Consider the following 24790-nt stretch of genomic DNA (forward strand, 5'->3'; position numbering starts at 1 on the left):
AGATATTTCCATGTTTACACAGATGACTGTATAGGTATTTCCATGTTTATACAGATGGCGGTGTAGACCTTTCCATCTTTATAGAGATAGCGGTGAAGATATTTCCATATTTATACAGATAACGGTGTAGAAATTTCCATGTTTATACAGATAGCGGTGTAAATATTTCTATGTTTATACAGATAACGGTGTGGATATTTCCATGTTTATAGAGATAGCGGTGTAGATATTTCCGTGTTTATACAGACCACGGTGTAGATATTTCCATGTTTATACAGATAGCGGTGCAGATATTTCCATGTTTTTACAGATGGTGGTGTTGATATTTCCATCTATACACTGATGACCGTTTCGATATTTCCATGTTTATACAGATGGCGGCACAGATATTTCCATGGATATTTAGATGCCAGTGTAGATATTTCTATGTTTATAAAGATAGCGGTGTAGTTATTTCCATGTTTATATAGATAGCGTTGTAGTTATTTCCATGTATATACACATGGTTGTGTAGATGTTTCCATGTTTATACAGATGGAGGTGTAGATATTTCCATGTTTATACAGACAACTTTGTAAGTATTTCCATGTTTATACAGATGGCGGTGTAGATATTTCGATGTTTATAGAGATAGCAGTGGAGATATTTCCATGTATATACAGATGGCGGTGTAGATATTTCCATGTTTATACTGATAGAATTGAAGATATTTCCATGTTTATACAGATAGCAGTGTAGATATTTCCAATTATATAGAGATAGCTGTTTAGAAATTTCATATCTATACAGATAGCGGTGTAGATATTTCCATGTTTATACAGATTGCTGTGTAGATATTTCCATGTTTACAGATGTCTATGCAGATATCTCCATATTTATACAGAGGGCTTTGTAGGTATTTCTATGTGTATACAGATGGCAGTGTAGATATTTCCATGTTCCTACACATGTCTGTGTAGGTATTTCCATGTTTATGCAGATTGCTTTGTAGATATTTCCATGTCTATAGAGGTAGCGGTGCAGATATTTCCATTTTTATAGAGATAGCAGTGTATATCTTTCCATGTTTATACAGGTCGTGATGTAGATATTTACATGTTTATACAGATACCGATGTAGATATTTCCATGTTTATGCAGACTGCCGTGTATATATTTCCATGTTTATAGAGATAGCAGTGTAGATATTTCCAAGTTTGTACACATGGCGGTGTTGATGTTTCCATCTATACACAGATTTCCATGTAGTTATTTCCATGTGTATACAGATGGCATTGTAGATATTTCCATGTTTATGCAGATGGTGGTGTAGATATTTCCATGTTTACACAAATGACAGTATAGGTATTTCCATGTTTATACAGATGGCCTTGTAGATATTTCCATGTTTACAGAGATAGCGGTGTAGATATTTCCATATTTATACAGATAACGGTGTAGAAATTTCCGTGTTTTTAGAGATAGCGGTGTAGATATTTCCATGTTTGTACAGATGGCGGTGTTGATATTTCCATGCTTATACAGATAGCGGTGTAGATATTTCCATGTATAAACAGATGTCTCTGTAGATATTTCCATGTTTAAACAGATGGTGGTGTAGATATTTCCTGTTAATACAAATAGTGGTGTATTTATTTCCATGTTTATACAGATAGCGGTGTAGATATTTCCATGTTTATAGAGATAGTGGTGTAGGTATTTCCATTTTTATAGACATAGCGGTGTAGATATTTCCATGTTTATATAGATGGCGTTGTAGATATTTCCATGTTTATACCGATAGCGGTGTTGGTATTTCCACGTTTATACTGATAGCGATGTAGATATTTCCATGTTTATACAGCTCGTGGTGCAGATATTTATATCTTTATACAGATGGCATTGTAGATATTTCCTTATTCACACAGATGGCGGTGTAGATGTTTCCATGTTTATACAGATGGCGGAGTAGTTAGTTCCATGTTTATGGAGATGGCAGTGGAGATATTTTCATGTTTATAGAGATGGCGGTGTAGATATTTGCATGCTTATAGAGATAGCAGTGTAGATATTTACATGTTTATACAGATGGCTGTGTTGATATTTCCATGTGTATACAGATGGCATTGTAGATATTTCCATGTATATACAGATGACTGTATAGGTATTTCCATGTTTTTACAGATGGCAGTGCAGATATTTCCATGTTTATAGAGATAGCGGTGTAGGTATTTCCATGTTTGTACAGATGGCGGTGCTGATTTTCCATCTATACACAGATGGACGTGTAGATATTTCCATGTTTATACAGATGGCGGCGTAGATATGTCCATGGACATGTAGATGGCGGTGTAGATATTTCCATGTTTATACAGATAGCGGTGTAGATATTTTCTTGTTTATGTAGATGGCGTTTTAGATACCTCCATGTTTAAAGAGATGGCGGTGTGTATATTTCCATGTTGATGGAGATAGCGGTGTAGATATTTCCATGTTTATAGAGATAGCGGTGTAGATATTTCCATGTTTCTACAGATGACTGTGTAGATATTTCCATGTTTGTACAGATGGCAGTGTAGATATTTCCATGCTTATACAGATAGCGGTGTAGTTATTTCCATATTTATACAGATAGTGGTGTAGATATTTCCAAGTTTGTACACGTAGCGGTGTAGAAATTCCCATGTTTATACAGATCGCTTGGTAGGTATTTCCATCTTTCTACAGATGTCAGTGTAGATATTTCCAAGTTTATACAGATGTCTGTGTATATTTTTCCATGTTTATGCAGATTGCGGTGTAGATATTTCCATGTTTATAGTGACGGCGGTGTAGTTATTTCTATGTTTATAGAGATAGCGGTGTAAATATTTCCATGTTTGTAGAGATGGTGATGTAAGTATTTTCATGTTTATAGAGATAGCGTTGTAGATATTTCCATGTTTATACAGATAGCGGTGTTGCTACTTCCATGTTTATACAGATAGCGGTGTAGATATTTCCATGTTTATACAGCTCGTGGTGTAGATATTTCCATCTTTATACAGATGGGAGTGAAGATATTTCCATGTGTATACAGATATCGGTGTAGGAATTTCCATGTCTATAGAGATAGCGGTGTAGGTATTTCCATATTTATACAGATTGCGGTGTAGATACTTAAATTTTAAAACAGATGGCGGTGTAGATATTTCCATGTTTATACAGATAGAATTGAAGATATTTCCATGTTTATACAGATAGTGGTGTAGATATATCCAAGTTTATACAGATGGCGGTGTAGATACATCCATGTTTCTGAAGATGGCGGTGTAGATATTTTCATGTTTATAGAGATGGTGGTGTAGATATTTCCATGTATGTAGAGATTGCAGTGTAGATATTTCCATGTTTATAGAGAAAGTGGTGTAGGTATTTCCATGTTTATAGAGATAGCGGTGTAGACATTTCCATATTTATACAGGTAGCGGTGTAGGTATTTCCATGTTTATACAGATTGCGGTGTAGATATTTAAATGTTTCAACAGATGGCAGTGTAGATATTTCCTTGTTTATACAGACAGCGGTGTAGATATTTCCATGTTTATACAGGTAGCGGTGAAGATATTTCCATGTTAACAGAGATAGCGGTGTAGTTATTTCCATCTTTACACAGATTGCTGTGTAGATATTTCCATATTTACGCAGATAGCTGTGTAGATATTTCCAAGTTTACACAGATAGCTGTGTAGATATTTCCATGTTTACACACATAGCGTTGTAGATATTTCCATGTTTATAGAGATTGCGGTGTAGATATGTCCATGTTTATACAGTAAGCGGTGTAGATATTTTCATGTTTATACAGATAGCGGTGGAGATATTTCCATGTTTATAGAGACTGCGGTATAGATATTTCTATGTTTATACAGATAGCGGTGTAGATATTTCCATGTTTACAGAGATAGCAGTGTAGATATTTCCATCTTTGCACAGATTGCTGTGTAGATATTTCCATTTTTACACAGATATCTGTGTAGATATTTCCAAGTTTACACAGATAGCTGTGTAGATATTTACATGTTTATACAGATAGCGGTTGAGACATTTCCTGTTTATACAGATAGCGATGTAGACATTTCCATGTTTATACAAATAGCGGTGTAGATATTTCCATGTTTATAGAGATAGCAGTGTAGATATTTCCATGTTTTTACAGATGGCTATGTAGATATTTCCATGTGTGTACAGATGGTGGTGTAGATATTTCCATGTTTATACAGATGGCGTTGTAGACATTTCCATGTTTATACAGATGGCAGTGTTGATATTTCCATGTTTATACAAATATCGGGGTAGATATTTCCATGTTTACAGAGATAGCGGTGTAGGTATTTCCATCTTTGCACAGATTGCAGTGTACGTATTGCCAAATTTACACAGATAGCGGTGTAGATATTTCCAAGTTTTCACAGATAGCTGTGTAGATATTTCCATGTTTACAGAGATAGCATTTTAGATATTTCCGTGTTTATACAGATTGTGGTGTAGTTACTTCCATGTTGATACAGATAGCGGTGTAGATATTTCCATGTTTATACAGGTAGCGGTGTAGAAATTTCCATGTTTTTACAGATCGCATTGTAGACATTTCCATTTTTCTTCAGATGTCAGTGTAGATATTTCCAAGTTTATACAGATGGCAGTGTAGATATTTCCATGTTTATACAGATGTCTGTGTAGATATTTCCATGTTTATTCAGATGGCGGTGTAGATATTTCCATGTTTATAGAGATGGGGTTGTAGTTATTTCTATGTTTATAGAGATAGCGGTGTAAATATCTCCATGTTTATAAAGATGGTGGTGTAAGTATTTTCATGTTTATAGAGATAGCGGTGTAGATATTTCCATATTTCTACAGATGACTGTATAGATATTTCCATGTTTGTACACATGGCAGTGTAGATATTTCCATGTTTATAGAGATAGCGGTGTAGATATTTTCATGTTTATACAGATTGCGGTGGAGTTATGTCCAAGTTTATACAGATAGCAATGGAGATATTTCCACGTTAATACACATAGCGGTGTAGATATTTCCATGTTTACAGAGATAGCAGTGTAGATATTTCCATGTTTCTACAGACTGCAGTGTAGGTATTTCTATGTTTATACAGATAGCGGTGTAGATATTTCCATGTTTGTAGAGATGGCGGTTTTGATATTTCCATCTGTACACAGATTGCCGTGTAGATATTTCCATCTTTATACAGATGGTGTTGTAGATATTTCCTTGGATATGCTGATGGCGGTGTTTATATTTCCATGTTTATAGAGATAGCGGTGTAGGTATTTCCATGTTTATAGACATAGCGGTTTAGATATTTCCATGTTTATATAGATGGCGTTGTAGATATTTCCATGTTTATACCGATAGCGGTGTTGGTATTTCCACGTTTATAAAGATAGAGATCTAGATATTTCCATGTTTATAAAGCTCACGGTGCAGACATTTATATCTTTATACAGATGGCATTGTAGATATTTCCTTATTCACACAGGTGGCGGTGTAGATGTTTCCATGTTTGCAGAGATAGCAGAGTAGAAATTTACATGTTTATACAGATGGCTGTGTAGATATTTCCATGTGTGTACAGATGACAGTGTAGATATTTCCAGGTTTATACAGATGACTGTGTAGATATTTCCATGTTAATACAGATGGCGGTGTAGATATTTCCATGTTTACAGAGATAGTAGAGTAGAAATTTACATGTTTATACAGATGGCTGTGTAGATATTTCCATGTGTATACAGATGGCATTGTAGTTATTTCCATGTTTATACAGATGACTGCGTAGGTATTTCCATGTTTTTACAGATGGCAGTGCAGATATTTCCATGTTTATAGAGATACCGGTGTAGATATTTTCACGTTTATACAGATTTCGGTGGAGATATGTCCATGATTATACAGATAGCAATGGAGATATTTCCACGTTAATACACATAGCGGTGTAGATATTTCCATGTTTATCCAGATAGCGGTGTAGTTATTTCCATGTTTATACAGATGGCTGTGCCGATACTTCCATGTTTATACAGAGTTCTCTGTAGATATTTCCATGTTTATATAGATGACAGTGTAGGTATTTCCAGGTTTATACAGATGACTGTGTAGATATTTCCATGTTAATACAGATGGCGATGTAGATATTTCCATGTTTATAGAGATAGCGGTGTAGATATTTCCATGTTTACTGAGATAGCGGTGTAAATATTTCCATATTTATAAAGATAGTGGTTTAGATATTCCCATGTTTTAGAGTTAGCGGTGTAGATATTTCCATCTTTATTCAGAGAGTGCTGTACATATTTCCATGTTTATACAGATCACTGTGTAGATATTTCCATGTTTATACAGATAACGTTGTAGATATTTCCATCTTTATATAAACGGTGGTGTAGATATTTCCATGTTCCTACACATGACTGTGTAAATATTTCCATGTTTATACAGATGGCGGTGTAGATATTTCCATATTTATAGAGACAGCAGTGTAGATATTTCCAGGTTTATACAGATAGCGGTGTAAATATTTCCATGTTTATACAGATCGTGGTGGAGATATTTCCATGTTTATATAGATCGTGGTGTAGATATTTCCATGTTTATACAGATACCGGTGTAGATATTTCCATGTTTATACAGATAACATTGTAAGTATTTCCATGTTTACACAGATGGCGGTGTAGATATTTCGATGTTTATAGAGATAGCAGTGGAGATATTTCCATGTTTATACAGATAGCGGTGTAGATATTTCCATGTTTATACTGATCGTGTTGTAGATATTTCCATGTTTATAGAGATGGCGGTGTAGATATTTCCATGTTCATAGAGATAGCGGTGTTGATTTTTCCATGTTTATAGAGAGAGCGGTGTGGATATTTCCAAGTTTATACAGATACGGGTGTAGATATTTCCATGTTTATACAGATCACGGTGTAGATATTTCCTTGTTTATGCAAATAGCGGTGAAGTTATTTCCATGTTTATACAGATGGCGATGTAGATATTTCCATGTATATACAGATGGCTGTGTAGATATATCCATGTTTATACTGATGGCTGTGTAGATATTTCAATGTTTATACAGATGGCTTTGTAGATATTACCATGTTTATACAGATTGTGGTGTAGATATTTCCATGTTTATAGAGATAAATGTGTAGATATTTCCATGTTTGTACAGATTGCGGTGTAGATATTTCCATGTTTTTACAGATAGCGGAGTAGATATTTCCATGTTTTTACAGATATCGGTGTAGATATTTCCATGTTTACACAAATTGCGGTGTAAATATTTCCATCTTTGCACAGATTGCTGTGTTGATATTTCCATTTTTACACAGATATCTGTGTAGATATTTCCAAGTTTACACAGATAGCTGTGTAGATATTTACATGTTTATACACATAGTGGTTGAGACATTTCCTGTTTATACAGATAGCGGTGTAGATATTTCCATGTTTATAGAGATAGCAGTGTAGATATTTCCATGTTTATACAGATGGGTTTGTAGATATTTCCATGTGTGTACAGATGGCGGTGTAGATATTTCCATGTTTATACAGATGGCGCTGTAGATATTTCCATGTTTATACAGATGGCAGTGTTGATATTTCCATGTTTATACAAATGTCGGTGTAGATATTTCCATGTTTACAGAGATAGCAGTGTAGGTATTTCCATCTTTGCACAGATTGTAGTGTAGGTATTGGCCAATTTGCACAGATATCGGTGTAGATATTTCCAAGTTTTCACAGAAAGCTGTGTAGATATTTCCATGTTTACGAGATAGCATTTTAGATATTTCCGTGTTTATACAGATTGCGGTGTAGTTATTTCCATGTTGATACAGATAGCGGTGTAGATATTTCCATGTTTATACCGGTAGCGGTGTAGAAATTTCCATGTTTTTACAGATCGCTTTGTAGACATTTCCATTTTTCTACAGATGTCAGTGTAGATATTTCCAAGTTTATACAGATGGCAGTGTAGATATTTCCATGTTTATGCAGATGTCTGTGTAGATATTTCCATGTTTATTCAGATGGCGGTGTAGATATTTCCATGTTTATAGAGATGGGGGTGTAGTTATTTCTATGTTTATAGAGATAGCGGTGTAAATATCTCCATGTTTATACAGATGGTGGTGTAAGTATTTTCATGTTTATAGAGATAGCGGTGTAGATATTTCCATGTTTATAGAGATAGCAGTGTAGATATTTCCAAGTTTGTACAGATGGCGCTGTTGATGTTTCCATCTATACACAGATTGCCTTGTAGGTATTTCCATGTGTATACAGATGGCATTGTAGATATTTCCATGTTTACACAGATGGTGGTGTAGATTTTTCCATGTTTACACAGATGACTGTATAGGTATTTCCATGTTTATACAGATGGCGGTCTAGATATTTCCATCTTCATAGAGACAGCGGTGTAGATGTTTCCATATTTATACAGATAATGGTGTAGAAATTTCCATGTTTATACAGATAGCGGTGTAAATATTTACATGTTTATACAAGTCACTGTGTTGATACTTCCATGTTTATACAAATAGCGGTGTAGTTATTTCCATGTTTATACAGATAGTGGTGTAGATATTTCCGTGTTTATTAACATGGTGGAGTAGATACTTCCATCTTTATTGAGATGGCAGTGTAGATATTTTCATGTTTATAGAGATGGCGGTGTAGATATTTCCATATTTATAGAGATAGCGGTCTAGATATTTCCATGTTTATAAAGAGATCTTTGTAGATATTTCCATGTTCATACAGATAGCGGTGTAGATATTTCCATGTTTATACAGATCGCGGTGTAGATATTTCCATGTTCATACAGATCGCGGTGTAGATATTTCAATGGTTATACAGATAGCGGTGTAGATATTTCCATATTTTACAGATATCGGTGTAGATATTTCCATGTTTATACAGATTGCGGTGTAGATATTTCCATCTTTCTACAGATGGCATTGTAGATATTTCCATGTTTATACAGGTGGCGGTGTAGATATTTCCATGTTTATATAGATGGTGGTGTAGATATTACCATGTTTATACAGATAGCGGTGTAGATATTTCCATGTTTGCGCAGATCACGGTGAAGTTATTTCCATGTTTATACAGATCGCGTTGTAGATATTTCCATGTTTATACAGATAGCAGTGTAGATATTTCCATGTTTTTACAAATATTGGTGTAGATATTTCCATGTTTATAGAGATAGCGGTGTAGATATTTCCATGTTTGTATAGATGGCGGTGTTGATATTTCCATCTATACACAGATGGCCGTCTAGATATTTCCATGTTTATACAGATGGCGGCTTAGATATTTCCATGTTTACACAGATGGTGGTGTAGATATTTCCGTGTTTATTAACATGGCGGAGTAGATACTTCCATCTTTATGGAGATGGCAGTGTACATATTTTAATGTTTGTAGAGATGGCGGTGTAGATATTTCCATATTTATAGAGATAGCGGTGTATATATTTCCATCTTTCTACAGATGGCACTGTAGATAATTCCATGTTTATACAGATGGCCCAGTAGATATTTCCATATTTATACAGAAGTCTGTGTAGATATTTCCATGTGTATACAGATGGTATTGTTGGTATTTCCATGTTTATACAGATGGTGGTGTAGATATTTCCATGTTTATTCAGATGACTGTGTGGATATTTCCATGTTTTTACAGATGGCAGTGTAGATTTGTCAATGTTTATAGAGATGGCGCTGTAGATATTTCCATGTTTATACAGATGACTTTGTAGGTATTTCCATGTTTATACAGATGGCGGTGCAGATATTTCCATGTTTATACAGATCGCGGTGTAGATATTTCCATGTTTATACAGATCGCGGTGTAGATATTTCAATGTTTATACAGATAACGGTGTAGATATTTCCATATTTTTACAGATATCAGTGTAGATATTTACATGTTTATACAGATTGCGGTGTAGATATTTCCATCTTTCTACAGATGGCATTGTCGATATTTCCATGTTTATACAGATGGCGGTGTAGATATTTCCATGTTTATATAGATGGTGGTGTAGATATTACCATGTTTATACAGATCGCGGTGTAGATATTTCCATGTTTATGCAGATCACGGTGAAGTTATTTCCATGTTTATACAGATCGCGGTGTATATATTTCCATGTTTATACAGATAGCGGTGTAGATATTTCCATGTTTTTACTGATATTGGTGTAGATATTTCCATGTTTATAGAGATAGCGGTGTAGGTATTTCCATGTTTATAGACAGAGCGGTGTAGATATTTCCATGTTTATATAGATGGCGTTGTAGATATTTCCATGTTTATACCGATAGCGGTGATGGTATTTCCACGTTTAAATAGATAGCGATGTAGATATTTCCATGTTTATACAGCTCGCGGTTCAGATATTTATATCTTTATACAGATGGCATTGTAGATATTTCCTTATTCACACAGATGGCGGTGTAGATGTTTCCATGTTTATACAGATGGCGGAGTAGTTAGTTCCATGTTTATGGAGATGGCACTGTAGATATTTTCATGTTTATAGAGATGGCAGTGTAGATATTTCCATGTTTATAGAGATAGCAGTGTAGATATTTACATGTTTATGCAGATGGCTGTGTAGATATTTCCATGTGTATACAGATGGCATTGTAGATATTTCCATGTTTATATGGATGACTGTGTAGGTATTTCCATGTTTTTACAGATGGCAGTGCAGATATTTCCATGTTTATAGAGATAGCGGTGTAGATATTTCCATGTTTGCAGATGGCGGTGTTGATATTTCCATCTATACACAGATGGCCGTCTTGATGTTTCCATGTTTATACAGATGGCGGCGTAGATATTTCCATGTTTACACAGATGGTGGTGTAGATATTTCCGTGTTTATTAACATGGCGGTGTAGATACTTCCATCTATGGAGATGTTAGTGTAGATATTTTCATGTTTATAGAGATGGCGGTGTAGATATTTCCATATTTATAGAGATAGCGGTGTAGATATTTCCATCTTTCTACAGATGGCACTGTAGATAATTCCATGTTTATACAGATGGCCGTGTAGATATTTCCATATTTATACAGAAGTCTGTGTAGATATTTCCATGTGTATACAGATGGTATTGTAGGTATTTCCATGTTTATACAGATGGTGGTGTAGATATTTCCATGTTTATTCAGATGACTGTGTGGATATTTCCATGTTTTTACAGATGGCAGTGTAGATTTGTCAATGTTTATAGATATGGCACTGTAGATATTTCCATGTTTATACAGATGACTTTGTAGGTATTTCCATGTTTATACAGATGGCGGTGCAGATATTTCCATGTTTATAGAGAGAGCTTTGTAGATATTTCCATGTTTATACAGATAGCGGTGTAGATATTTCCATGTTTATATAGATCGCGGTGTAGATATTTCCATGTTTATACAGATCGCGGTGTAGATATTTCAATGTTTATACAGATAACGGTGTAGATATTTCCATATTTTTACAGATATCGGTGTAGATATTTACATGTTTATACAGATTGCGGTGTAGATATTTCCATCTTTCTACAGATGGCATTGTAGATATTTCCATGTTTATACAGATGGCGGTGTAGATATTTCCATGTTTATATAGATGGTGGTGTAGATATTACCATGTTTATACAGATAGCGGTGTAGATATTTCCATGTTTATGCAGATCACGGTGAAGTTATTTCCATGTTTATACAGATTGCGGTGTACATATTTCCATGTTTATACAGATAGCGGTGTAGATATTTCCATGTTTTTACTGATATTGGTGTAGATATTTCCATGTTTATAGAGATAGCGGTGTAGGTATTTCCATGTTTATAGACATAGCGGTGTAGATATTTCCATGTTTATATAGATGGCGTTGTAGATATTTCCATGTTTATACCGATAGCGGTGATGGTATTTCCACGTTTAAATAGATAGCGATGTAGATATTTCCATGTTTATACAGCTCGCGGTTCAGATATTTATATCTTTATACAGATGGCATTGTAGATATTTCCTTATTCACACAGATGGCGGTGTAGATGTTTCCATGTTTATACAGATGGCGGAGTAGTTAGTTCCATGTTTATGGAGATGGCAGTGTAGATATTTTCATGTTTATAGAGATGGCAGTGTAGATATTTCCATGTTTATAGAGATAACAGTGTAAATATTTACATGTTTATGCAGATGGCTGTGTAGATATTTCCATGTGTATACAGATGGCATTGTAGATATTTCCATGTTTATACGGATGACTGTATAGGTATTTCCATGTTTTTACAGATGGCAGTGCAGATATTTCCATGTTTATAGAGATAGCGGTGTAGATATTTCCATGTTTGTACAGATGGCGGTGTTGATATTTCCATCTATACACAGATGGCCTTCTTGATATTTCCATGTTTATACAGATGGCGGCGTAGATATTTCCATGTTTACACAGATGGTGGTGTAGGTATTTCCGTGTTTATTAACATGGTGGAGTAGATACTTCCATCTTTATGGAGATGGCAGTGTAGATATTTTCATGTTTATAGAGATGGCGGTGTAGATATTTCCATATTTATAGAGATAGCGGTGTAGATATTTCCATCTTTCTACAGATGGCACTGTAGATAATTCCATGTTTATACAGATGGCTGTGTAGATATTTCCATATTTATACAGAAGTCTGTGTAGATATTTCCATGTGTATACAGATGGTATTGTAGGTATTTCCATGTTTATACAGATGGTAGTGTAGATATTTCCATGTTTATTCAGATGACTGTGTGGATATTTCCATGTTTTTACAGATGGCAGTGTAGATTTGTCAATGATTATAGAGATGGCGCTGTAGATATTTCCGTGTTTATACAGATGACTTTGTAGGTATTTCCATGTTTATACAGATGGCGGTGCAGATATTTCCATGTTTATAAAGAGAGCTTTGTAGATATTTCCATTTTTATACAGATAGCGGTGTAGATATTTCCATGTTTATACAGATCGCGGTGTAGATATTTCCATGTTTATACAGATCGCGGTGTAGATATTTCCATGTTCATACAGATGGCATTGTAGATATTTCCATGTTTATACAGATGGCGGTGTAGATATTTCCATGTTTATATAGATGGTGGTGTAGTTATTACCATGTTTATACAGATAGCGGTGTAGATATTTCCATGTTTATGCAGATGTCGGTGAAGTTATTTCCATGTTTATACAGATCGCGGTGTAGATATTTCCATGTTTATACAGATAGCGGTGTAGATATTTCCATGTTTTTACAGATATTGGTGTAGATATTTCCATGTTTATACAGATTGCGGTGTAGATATTTCCATCTTTCTACAGATGGCATTGTAGATATTTCCATGTTTATACAGATGGCGGTGTAGATATTTCCATGTTTATACAGATGGGTGTGTAGATATTTCCATGTTTATATAGATGGTGGTGTAGATATTACCATGTTTATACAGATAGCGGTGTAGATATTTCCATGTTTATGCAGATCACGGTGAAGTTATTTCCATGTTTATACAGATCGCGGTGTAGATATTTCCATGTTTATACAGATAGCGGTGTAGATATTTCCATGTTTTTACACATATTGGAGTAGATATTTCCATGTTTGTAGAGATAGCGGTGTAGGTATTTCCATGTTTATAGCCATAGCGGTGTAGATATTTCCATGTTTATATAGACGGCGTTGTAGATATTTCCATGTTTATACCGATAGCGGAGATGGTATTTCCACGTTTAAATAGATAGCGATGTAGATATTTCCATGTTTATACAGCTCGCGGTGCAGATATTTATATCTTTATACAGATGGCATTGTAGATATTTCCTTATTCACACAGATGGTGGTGTAGATGTTTCCATGTTTATACAGATGGCGGAGTAGTTAGTTCCATGTTTATGGAGATGGCAGTGTAGATATTTTCATGTTTATAGAGATGGCGGTGTAGATATTTCCATGTTTATAGAGATAGCAGTGTAGATATTTACATGTTTATACAGATGGCTGTGTAGATATTTCCGTGTGTATACAGATGGCATTGTAGATATTTCCATGTTTAAGGATGACTGTATAGGTATTTCCATGTTTTTACAGATGGCAGTGCAGATATTTCCATGTTTATAGAGATAGCGGTGTAGATATTTCCATGTTTGTACAGATGGCGGTGATGATATTTCCATCTATACACAGATGGCCGTCTAGATATTTCCATATTTATACAGATGGCGGCGTAGATATTTCCATGTTTACACAGATGGTGGTGTAGATATTTCCGTGTTTATTAACATGGTGGTGTAGATACTTCCATCTTTATGGAGATGGCAGTGTAGATATTTTCATGTTTATAGAGATGGCGGTGTAGATATTTCCATATTTATAGAGATAGCGGTGTAGATATTTCCATCTTTCTACAGATGGCACTGTAGATAATTCCATGTTTATACAGATGGCCGTGTAGATATTTCCATATTTATACAGAAGTCTGTGTAGATATTTCCATGTGTATACAGATGGTATTGTAGGTATTTCCATGTTTATACAGATGGTGGTGTAGATATTTCCATGTTTATTCAGATGACTGTGTGGATATTTCCATGTTTTTACAGATGGAAGTGCAGATTTGTCAATGTTTATAGAGATGGCGCTGTAGATATTTCCATGTTTATACAGATGACTTTGTAGGTATTTCCATGTTTATACAGATGGCGGTGCAGATATTTCCATGTTTATAGAGAGAGCTTAGTAGGTATTTCCATGTTTATACAGATAGCGGTGTAGATATTTCCATGTTTATACAGATCGCGGTGTAGATATTTCCATGTTTATACAGATCGCGGTGTAGATATTTCAATGTTTATACTGATAGCGGTGTAGATATTTCCATATTTTTACAGATATCGGTGAAGATATTTACATGTTTATAGAGATTGCGGTGTAGATATTTCCATCTTTCTACAGATGGCATTGTAGATATTTCCATGTTTATACAGATGGCGGTGTAGATATTTCCATGTTTATACAGGTGGCGGTGTAGATATTTCCATGTTTATATAGATGGCGGTGTAGATATTACCATGTTTATACAGATAGCGGTGTAGATATTTCCATGTTTATGCAGATCACGGTGAAGTTATTTCCATGTTTATACAGATCGCGGTGTAGATATTTCCATGTTTATACAGATAGCGGTGTAGATATTTCCATGTTTTTACAGATATTGGTGTAGATATTTCCATGTTTATAGAGATGGCGGTGTAGGTATTTCCATGTTTATAGACATAGCGGTGTAGATATTTCCATGTTTATATAGATGGCGTTGTAGATATTTCCATGTTTATACCGATAGCGGTGATGCTATTTCCACGTTTAAATAGATAGCGATGTAGATATTTCCATGTTTATACAGCTCGCGGTGCAGATATTTATATCTTTATACAGATGGCATTGTAGATATTTCCTTATTCACACAGATGGCGGTGTAGATGTTTCCATGTTTATACAGATGGCGGAGTAGTTAGTTCCATGTTAATGGAGATGGCAGTGTAGATATTTTCATGTTTATAGAGATGGCGGTGTAGATATTTCCATGTTTATAGAGATAGCAGTGTAGATATTTACATTTTATACAGATGGCTGTGTAGATATTTCCATGTGTATACAGATGGCATTGTAGATATTTCCATGTTTATACAGATGACTGTATAGGTATTTCCATGTTTTTACAGATGGCAGTGCAGATATTTCCATGTTTATAGAGATAGCGGTGTAGATATTTCCATGTTTGTACAGATGGCGGTGTTGATATTTCCATCTATACACAGATGGCCGTCTAGATATTTCCATGTTTATACAGATGGCGGCGTAGATATTTCCATGTTTACACAGATGGTGGTGTAGATATTTCCGTGTTTATTAACATGTCGGAGTAGATACTTCCATCTTTATGGAGATGGCAGTGTAGATATTTTCATGTTTATAGAGATGGCGGTGTAGATATTTCCATATTTATAGAGATAGCGGTGTAGATATTTCCATCTTTCTACAGATGGCACTGTAGATAATTCCATGTTTATACAGATGGCCGTGTAGATATTTCCATATTTATACAGAAGTCTGTGTAGATATTTCCATGTGTATACAGATGGTATTGTAGGTATTTCCATGTTTATACAGATGGTGGTTTAGATATTTCCATGTTTATTCAGATGACTGTGTGGATATTTCCATGTTTTTACAGATGGCAGTGTAGATTTGTCAATGATTATAGAGATGGCGCTGTAGATATTTCCATGTTTATAAAGATGACTTTGTAGGTATTTCCATGTTTATACAGATGGCGGTGCAGATATTTCCATGTTTATAGAGAGAGCTTTGTAGATATTTCCATGTTTATACAGATAGCGGTGTAGATATTTCCATGTTTATACAGATCGCGGTGTAGATATTTCCATGTTTATACAGATCGCGGTGTAGATATTTCAATGTTTATACAGATAGCGGTGTAGATATTTCCATATTTTTACAGATATCGGTGTAGATATTTACATGTTTATACAGATTGCGGTGTAGATATTTCCATCTTTCTACAGATGGCATTGTAGATATTTCCATGTTTATACAGATGGCGGTGTAGATATTTCCATGTTTATATAGATGGTGGTGTAGATATTACCATGTTTATACAGATAGCGGTGTAGATATTTCCATGTTCATGCAGATCACTGTGAAGTTATTTCCATGTTTATACAGATCGTGGTGTAGATATTTCCATGTTTATACAGATAGCGGTGTAGATATTTCCATGTTTTTACAGATATTGGTGTAGATATTTCCATGTTTATAGAGATAGCGGTGTAGGTATTTCCATGTTTATAGACATAGCGGTGTAGATATTTCCATGTTTATATAGATGGCGTTGTAGATATTTCCATGTTTATACCGATAGCGGTGATGGTATTTCCACGTTTAAATAGATAGCTATGTAGATATTTCCATGTTTATACAGCTCGCGGTGCAGATATTTATATCTTTATACAGATGGCATTGTAGATATTTCCTTATTCACACAGATGGCGGTGTAGATGTTTCCATGTTTATACAGATGGCGGAGTAGTTATTTCCATGTTTATGGAGATGGCAGTGTAGATATTTTCATGTTTATAGAGATGGCGGTGTACATATTTCCATGTTTATAGAGATAGCAGTGTAGATATTTACATGTTTATACAGATGGCTGTGTAGATATTTCCATGTGTATACAGATGGCATTGTAGATATTTCCATGTTTATACAGATGACTGTATAGGTATTTCCATGTTTTTACAGATGGCAGTGCAGATATTTCCATGTTTATAGAGATAGCGGTGTAGATATTTCCATGTTTATATAGATGGCGTTGTAGATATTTCCATTTTTATACCGATAGCGGTGTTGGTATTTCCATGTTTATACAGATAGCGATGTAGATATTTCCATGTTTATACAGCTCGCGATGCAGATAATAATATCTTTATACAGATGGCATTGTAGATATTTCCTTATTCACACAGATGGCGGTGTAGATGTTTCCATGTTTACACAGATGGCGGTGTAGTTAGTTCCATGTTTATGGAGATGGCAGTTTGGCTAATTCCATGTTTATTGAGATGGCGGTGTAGGTATTTCAGTGTTTATAGAGATAGCAGTGTAGATATTTCCATGTTTTTACAGATGGCAGTGCAGATATTTCCATGTTTATAAAGATAGCGATGTTGATATTTCCATGTTTGTACAGATGGCGGTGTTGATATTTCCATGTATACACAGATGGCCGTGTAGATATTTCCATGTTTGTACAGATGGCGGCGTAGGTATTTCCATGGGCATGCAGATGGCGGTGTAGATATTTCCATGTTTGCACAGATTGTGGTGTAGATATTTCCGTGTTTATACACATGGCGGAGTAGATACTTCCATCTTTATGGAGATGGCAGTGTAGATATTTTCATGTTTATAGAGATGGCGGTGTAGATATTTCCATATTTATAGAGATAGCGGTGTAGATATTTCCGTCATTCTACAAATGGCAGTGTAGATATTTCCATGTTTATACAGATGGCCGTTTAGGTATTTCCATATTTATACAGAAGTCTGTGTAGATATTTCCATGTGTATACAGATGGTATTGTAGGTATTTCCATGTTTATACAGATGGTGGTGTAGATATTTCCATGTTTATACAATTGGAGGTGTAGACATTTCCATGTTTTTACCGATGGCAGTGTAGATGTTTCAATGTTGATAGAGATGGCGCTGTAGATATTTCCATGTTTATACAGATAAAGGTGGAGATATTTCCATTTTTATACAAAGAGCAGTGGAGATATTTCCATGTTTATACACATAGCGGTGTACATATTTCCATGTTTATAGAGACAGCGGTGTAGTTATTTCCATTTTTATACAGATAGCGGTGCAGATATTTCCATGTTTACACAGATGCCTATGCAGATATTTCCATATTTATACAGAGGGCTTTGAAGATATTTGTATGTTTATACAGATGGCAGTGTAGATATTCAAATGTTTCTACACATGACTGTGTAGGTATTTCCATGTTTATACTGATGTCTTTGTAGATATTTCCATGTTTATAAAGATAGCGGTGCAGATATTTCCATGTTTATACAGATAGCGGGGTATATATTTCCATGTTTATACAGATCATGGTGTAGATATTTCCATGTTTATAGAGATGGCGGTGTAGATAATACCATGTTTATACAGATCACGGTGTAGATATTTGCTTGTTTATACAAATAGCGGTGTAGTTATTTCCATGTTTATACACATAGCGGTGTAGTTATTTCCACGTATATACAGATGGCTGTGTAGATATTTCCAGGTTTATACAGATGGCTGTGTAGATATTTCCATGTTTATACAGATTACCTTGTAGGTATTTTCATGTTTATACAGATCGCGGTGTAGATATTTCCATGTTTATGGAGATAGCTTTGTAGATATTTCCACATTTATACAGATTGCGGAGTAGATATTTCCATGTTTATACAGATCGCGGTGTAGATATTTCCATGTTTATACAGATCGTGGTGTAGATATTTCCATGTTTATACAGATAGCGGTGTAGATATTTCCATGTTTATACAGATATCGGTGTAGATATTATCATGTTTACACAGATTGCGGTGTAGATATTTCCATCTTTCTACAGATGGCATTGTAGATATTTCCATGTTTATACAGATGGCGGTGTAGTAATTTCCATGTTTATATAGATGGTGGTGTAGATATTTCCATGTTTATACAGATAGAGGTGTAGTTATTTCCACGTTTATAGAGATAGCGGTGTAGGTATTTCCATGTTTACAGAGATGGCGGTGTAGATATTTTCATGTTCATAGAGATAGCGGTGTTGATTTCTCCATGTTTACAGAGATAGTGGTGTGGATATTTCCATGTTTATACAGATAGGGGTGTAGATATTTCCATGTTTATAGAGATGGCAGTGTAGATATTTCCATGTTTATACAGCTCACGGTGTAGATATTTGCTTGTTTATACAAATTGCGGTGTAGTTATTTCCAAGTTTATACAGATAGCAGTGTAGATATTTCCACGTATATACAGATGGCTGTGTAGATATTTCCATGTGTATACAGACGGTATTGTAGTTATTTCCATGTTTATACAGATGGTGGTGTAGATATTTCCATGTTTATACAGTTGGCGGTGTAGATATTTCCATGTTTTTACAGATGGCAGTGTAGATATTTCAATGTTTATAGAGATGGAGCTGTAGATATTTCCATGTTTATACAGATAACGGTGGAGATATTTCCATGTTTATACAGAGAGCAGTGGAGATATTTCCATGTTTATACACATAGCGGTGTACATATTACCATGTTTATAGAGACAGCGGTGTGGATATTTCCATGTTTATACAGATAGGGGTGTCGATATTTCCATGTTTATAGAGATGGCGGTGTAGTTATTTCCATGTTTATAGACATAGCGGTGTAGATATTTCCATGTTTATATAGATGGCGTTGTAGATATTTCCATGTTTATACCGATAGCGGTGTTGGTATTTCCATATTTATACAGATAGCGATGTAGATATTTCAATGTTTATACAGCTCGCGATGCAGATATTTATATCTTTATACGGATGGCATTGTAGATATTTCCTTATTCACACAGATGGCGGTGTAGATGTTTCCATGTTAATACAGATGGCGGATTAGTTAGTTCCATGTTTATGGAGATGGCCGTGTAGATATTTCCATGTTTATACAGATGGCGCCGTAGATATTTCCATGGGCATGCAGATGGCCGTGTAGATATTTCCATGTTTATACAGATAGCGGTGTAGTTATTTCCATGTTTACACAGATTGTGGTGTAGATATTTCCGTGTTTATACACATGGCGGAGTAGATACTTCCATTTTTATACAGAGGGTAGTGGAGATATTTCCATGTTTATACACATAGCCGTGTACATATTTCCATGTTTAAAGAGACAGCGGTGTAGTTATTTCCATTTTTATACAGATAGCGGTGCAGATATTTCCATGTTTACACAGATGCCTATGCAGATAATTCCATATTTATACAGAGGGCTTTGTAGATATTTCTATGTTTATACAGATGGCAGTGTAGATATTTAAATGTTCCTACACATGACTGTGTAGGTATTTCCATGTTTATACACATGTCTTTTTAGATATTAACATGTTTATAAAGATAGCGGTGCAGATATTTCCATGTTTATACAGATAGCGGTGTATATATTTCCATGTTTATACAGATCATGGTGTAGATATTTCCATGTTTATTCAGATACCGGTGTAGATATTTCCATGTTTATACAGACCGCAGTGTAGATAATTCCTTGTTTATAGAGATAGCAAAGTAGATATTTCCATGTTTGTACAGATGGCGGTATTGATGTTCCCATCTATACGCAGATTGCCGTGTAGGTATTTCCATGTGTATACAGATGGCATTGAAGATATTTCCATGTTTATACAGATGGTGGTGTAGATATTTCCATGTTTACACAGATGACTGTATAGTTATTTCGATGTTTATACAGATGGCGGTGTAGATATTTCCATGTTTATAGAGATAGCGGTGTAGATATTTCCATATTTATACAGATAACAGTGTAGAAATTTCCATGTTTATACAGATAGCAGTGTAAATATTTAAATGTTTATACAGATCACGGTGTAGATATTTCCATGTTTATAGAGATAGTGGTGTAGATATTTCCATGTTTATACAGATAGCGGTGTAGATATTTCCATGTTTATACAGACCGCGGTGTAGATATTTCCATGTTTATACAGATAGCGGTGCAGATATTTCCATGTTTGTACAGATGGCGGTGTTGATATTTCCATCTATACAGAGATGACCGTGTAGATATTTCCATGTTTATACAGATGGTGGCACAGATATTTCCATGGATATGTAGATGGCGGTGTAGATATTTCCATGTTTATACAGATAGCGGTGTAGTTATTTCCATGTTTATATAGATAGCGGTGTAGTTATTTCCATGTATATACACATGGCTGTGTACATATTTCCATGTTTATACAGATGGCGGTGTAGATATTTCCATGTTTATACAGATAAATTTGTAAGTATTTCCATGTTTATACAGATGGCGGTGTAGATTTTTCGATGTTTATAGAGATAGCAGTGGAGATATTTCCATGTTTATACAGATAGCGATGTAGATATTTCCATGTTTATTCTGATCGTGGTGTAGATATTTCCAGGTTTATAGAGATGGCGGTGTAGATATTTCAATGTTCATAGAGATAGCAGTGTTGATTTTCCACGTTTATAGAGATAGCGTTGTGGATATTTCCATGTTTATACAGATAGGGGTGTAGATATTTCCATGTTTATAGAGATGGCGGTGTAGATATTTCCATGTTTATACAGATCACGGTGTAGATATTTCCTTGTTTATACTAATAGCGGTGTAGTTATTTCCATGTTTATACAGATAGCGGTGTAGATATCCATGTTTATACAGATGGCTGTGTAGATATTTCCATGTTTATACAGATGGCTGTGTAGATATTTCCATGTTTATACAGATGACTTTGTAGGTATTTCCATGTTTATACAGATGGCGGTGTAGATTTTCCATGTTTATAGTGATAGCTGTGTAGATATTTCCATGTTTATACAGATAGCGGTGTAGATATTTCCATGTTTATAAAGATCGCGGTGTAGATATTTCCATGTTTATACAGATAGCGGTGTAGATATTTCCATGTTTTTACAGATATCGGTGTAGATATTTCCATGTTTACACCGATTGCGTGGTAGATATTTCCATTTTCTACAGATGGCATTGTAGATATTTCCATGTTTATATAGATGGCGGTGTAGATTTTTCCATGTTTATATGGATGGTGGTGTAGATATTACCATGTTTATACAGATAGCGGTGTAGATATTTCCATGTATATACAGATCGTGGTGAAGATATTTCCATGTTTATACAGATCGCGTTGTAGATATTTCCATGTTTATACAGATAGCGGTGTAGATATTTCCATGTATATGCAGATCGTGGTGAAGATATTTCCATGTTTATAAAGATCGCGGTGTAGATATTTCCATGTTTATAGAGTTAGCGGTGTAGGTATTTCCATGTTTATAGACATAGCGGTGTAGATATTTCCATGTTTATATAGATGGCGTTGTAGATATTTCCATGTTTATACCGATAGCGGTGTTGGTATTTCCACGTTTATACAGATAGCGATGTAGATATTTCCATCTTTATACAGCTCGCGGTGCAGATATGTATGTATTTATACAGATGGAATTGTAGATATTTCCTTGTTCACACAGATGGCGGTGTAGATGTTTCCATGTTTATACAGATGGCGGAGTAGCTAGTTCCATATTTATGGAGATGGCAGTGTAGATATTTTCATGTTTATAGAGATGGCGGTGTTGATATTTCCATGTTTATATAGATAGCAGTGTAGATATTTACATGCTTATACAGATGGCTGTTTAGATATTTCCATGTGTGTACAGATGGCATTGTAGATATTTCCATGTTTATACAGATGACTGTATTAGTATTTCCATGTTTTTACAGATGGCAGTGCAGATATTTCCATGTTTATAGAGATAGCGGTGTAGATATTTCCATGTTTGTACAGATGGCGGTGTTCATATTTCCATCTATACACAGATGGTCGTGTAGATATTTCCATGCTTATACAGATGGCGGCGTAGAAATTCCCATGGTCATGCAGATGGCGGTGTAGATATTTCCATGTTTATACAGATAGCGGTGTAGATATTTCCATGTTTACACAGATGGTGGTGTAGATATTTCCGTGTTTATCCACATGGCGGAGTAGATACTTCCATCTTTATGGAGATGGCAGTGTAGATATTTTCATGTTTATAGAGATGGCGGTGTAGATATTTCCATATTTATAGAGATAGCGGTGTAGATAGTTCCATCTTTCTACAGATGGCAGTGTAGACATTTCCATGTTTATAGAGATGGCGATGTAGATATTTCCATATTTATACAGATGTCTGTGTAGATATTTCCATGTGTATACAGATGGTATTGTAGTTATTTCCATGTTTATACAGATGGTGGTGAAGATATTTCCATGTTTATTCAGATGACTGTGTAGATATTTCCATGTTTTTACAGATGGCAGTGTAGATATTTCAATGTTTATAGAGATGGCGCTGTAGATATTTCCATGTTTATACAGATAACGGTGGAGATATTTCCATGTTTATACAGAGAGCAGTGGAGATATTTCCATGTTTATACACATAGCGGTGTACATACTTCCATGTTTATAGAGACAGCGGTGTAGGTATTTCCATGTTTATACAGATAGCGGTGCAGATATTTCCATGTTTACACAGATGCCTATGCAGATATTTCCATATTTATACAGAGGGCTGTGTAGATATTTCTATGTTTATACAGAAGGCAGTGTAGATATTTAAATGTTCCTACACATGACTGTGTAGGTATTTCCATGTTTATACAGATGTCTTTGTAGATATTTCCATGTTTATAGAGATAGCGGTGCAGATATTTCCATGTTTATACAGATAGCGGTGTATATATTTCCATGTTTATACAGATCAAGGTGTAGATATTTCCATGTTGATACAGCTACCGTTGTAGATATTTCCATGTTTATAAAGACCGCAGTGTAGATATTTCCATGTTTATAGAGATAGCAGTGTAGATATTTCCATGTTTGTACAGATGGCGGTGTTGATGTTTCCATCTATACACAGATTGCCGTGTAGGTATTTCCATGTGTATACAGATGACATTGAAGACATTTCCATGTTTATACAGATGGTGGTGTAGATATTTCCATGTTTACACAGATGACTGTATAGGTATTTCCATGTTTATACAGATGGCGGTGCAGGTATTTCCATGTTTATAGAGATAGCGGTGTAGATATTTCCATGTTTATACAGATAACGGTGTAGAAATTTCCATGTTTATACAGATAGCGGTGTACATATTTCCATCTTTATACAGATCACGGTGTAGACATTTCCATGTTTATACAGATAGCGGTGTAGATATTTCTATGTTTATACAGACCGCGGTGCAGATATTTCCATGTTTATACAGATAGCGGTGCAGATATTTCCAT

Source organism: Pan paniscus, chromosome X (assembly GCF_029289425.2).
Source record: "Pan paniscus chromosome X, NHGRI_mPanPan1-v2.0_pri, whole genome shotgun sequence".
Lineage (NCBI taxonomy): Eukaryota > Metazoa > Chordata > Mammalia > Primates > Hominidae > Pan > Pan paniscus.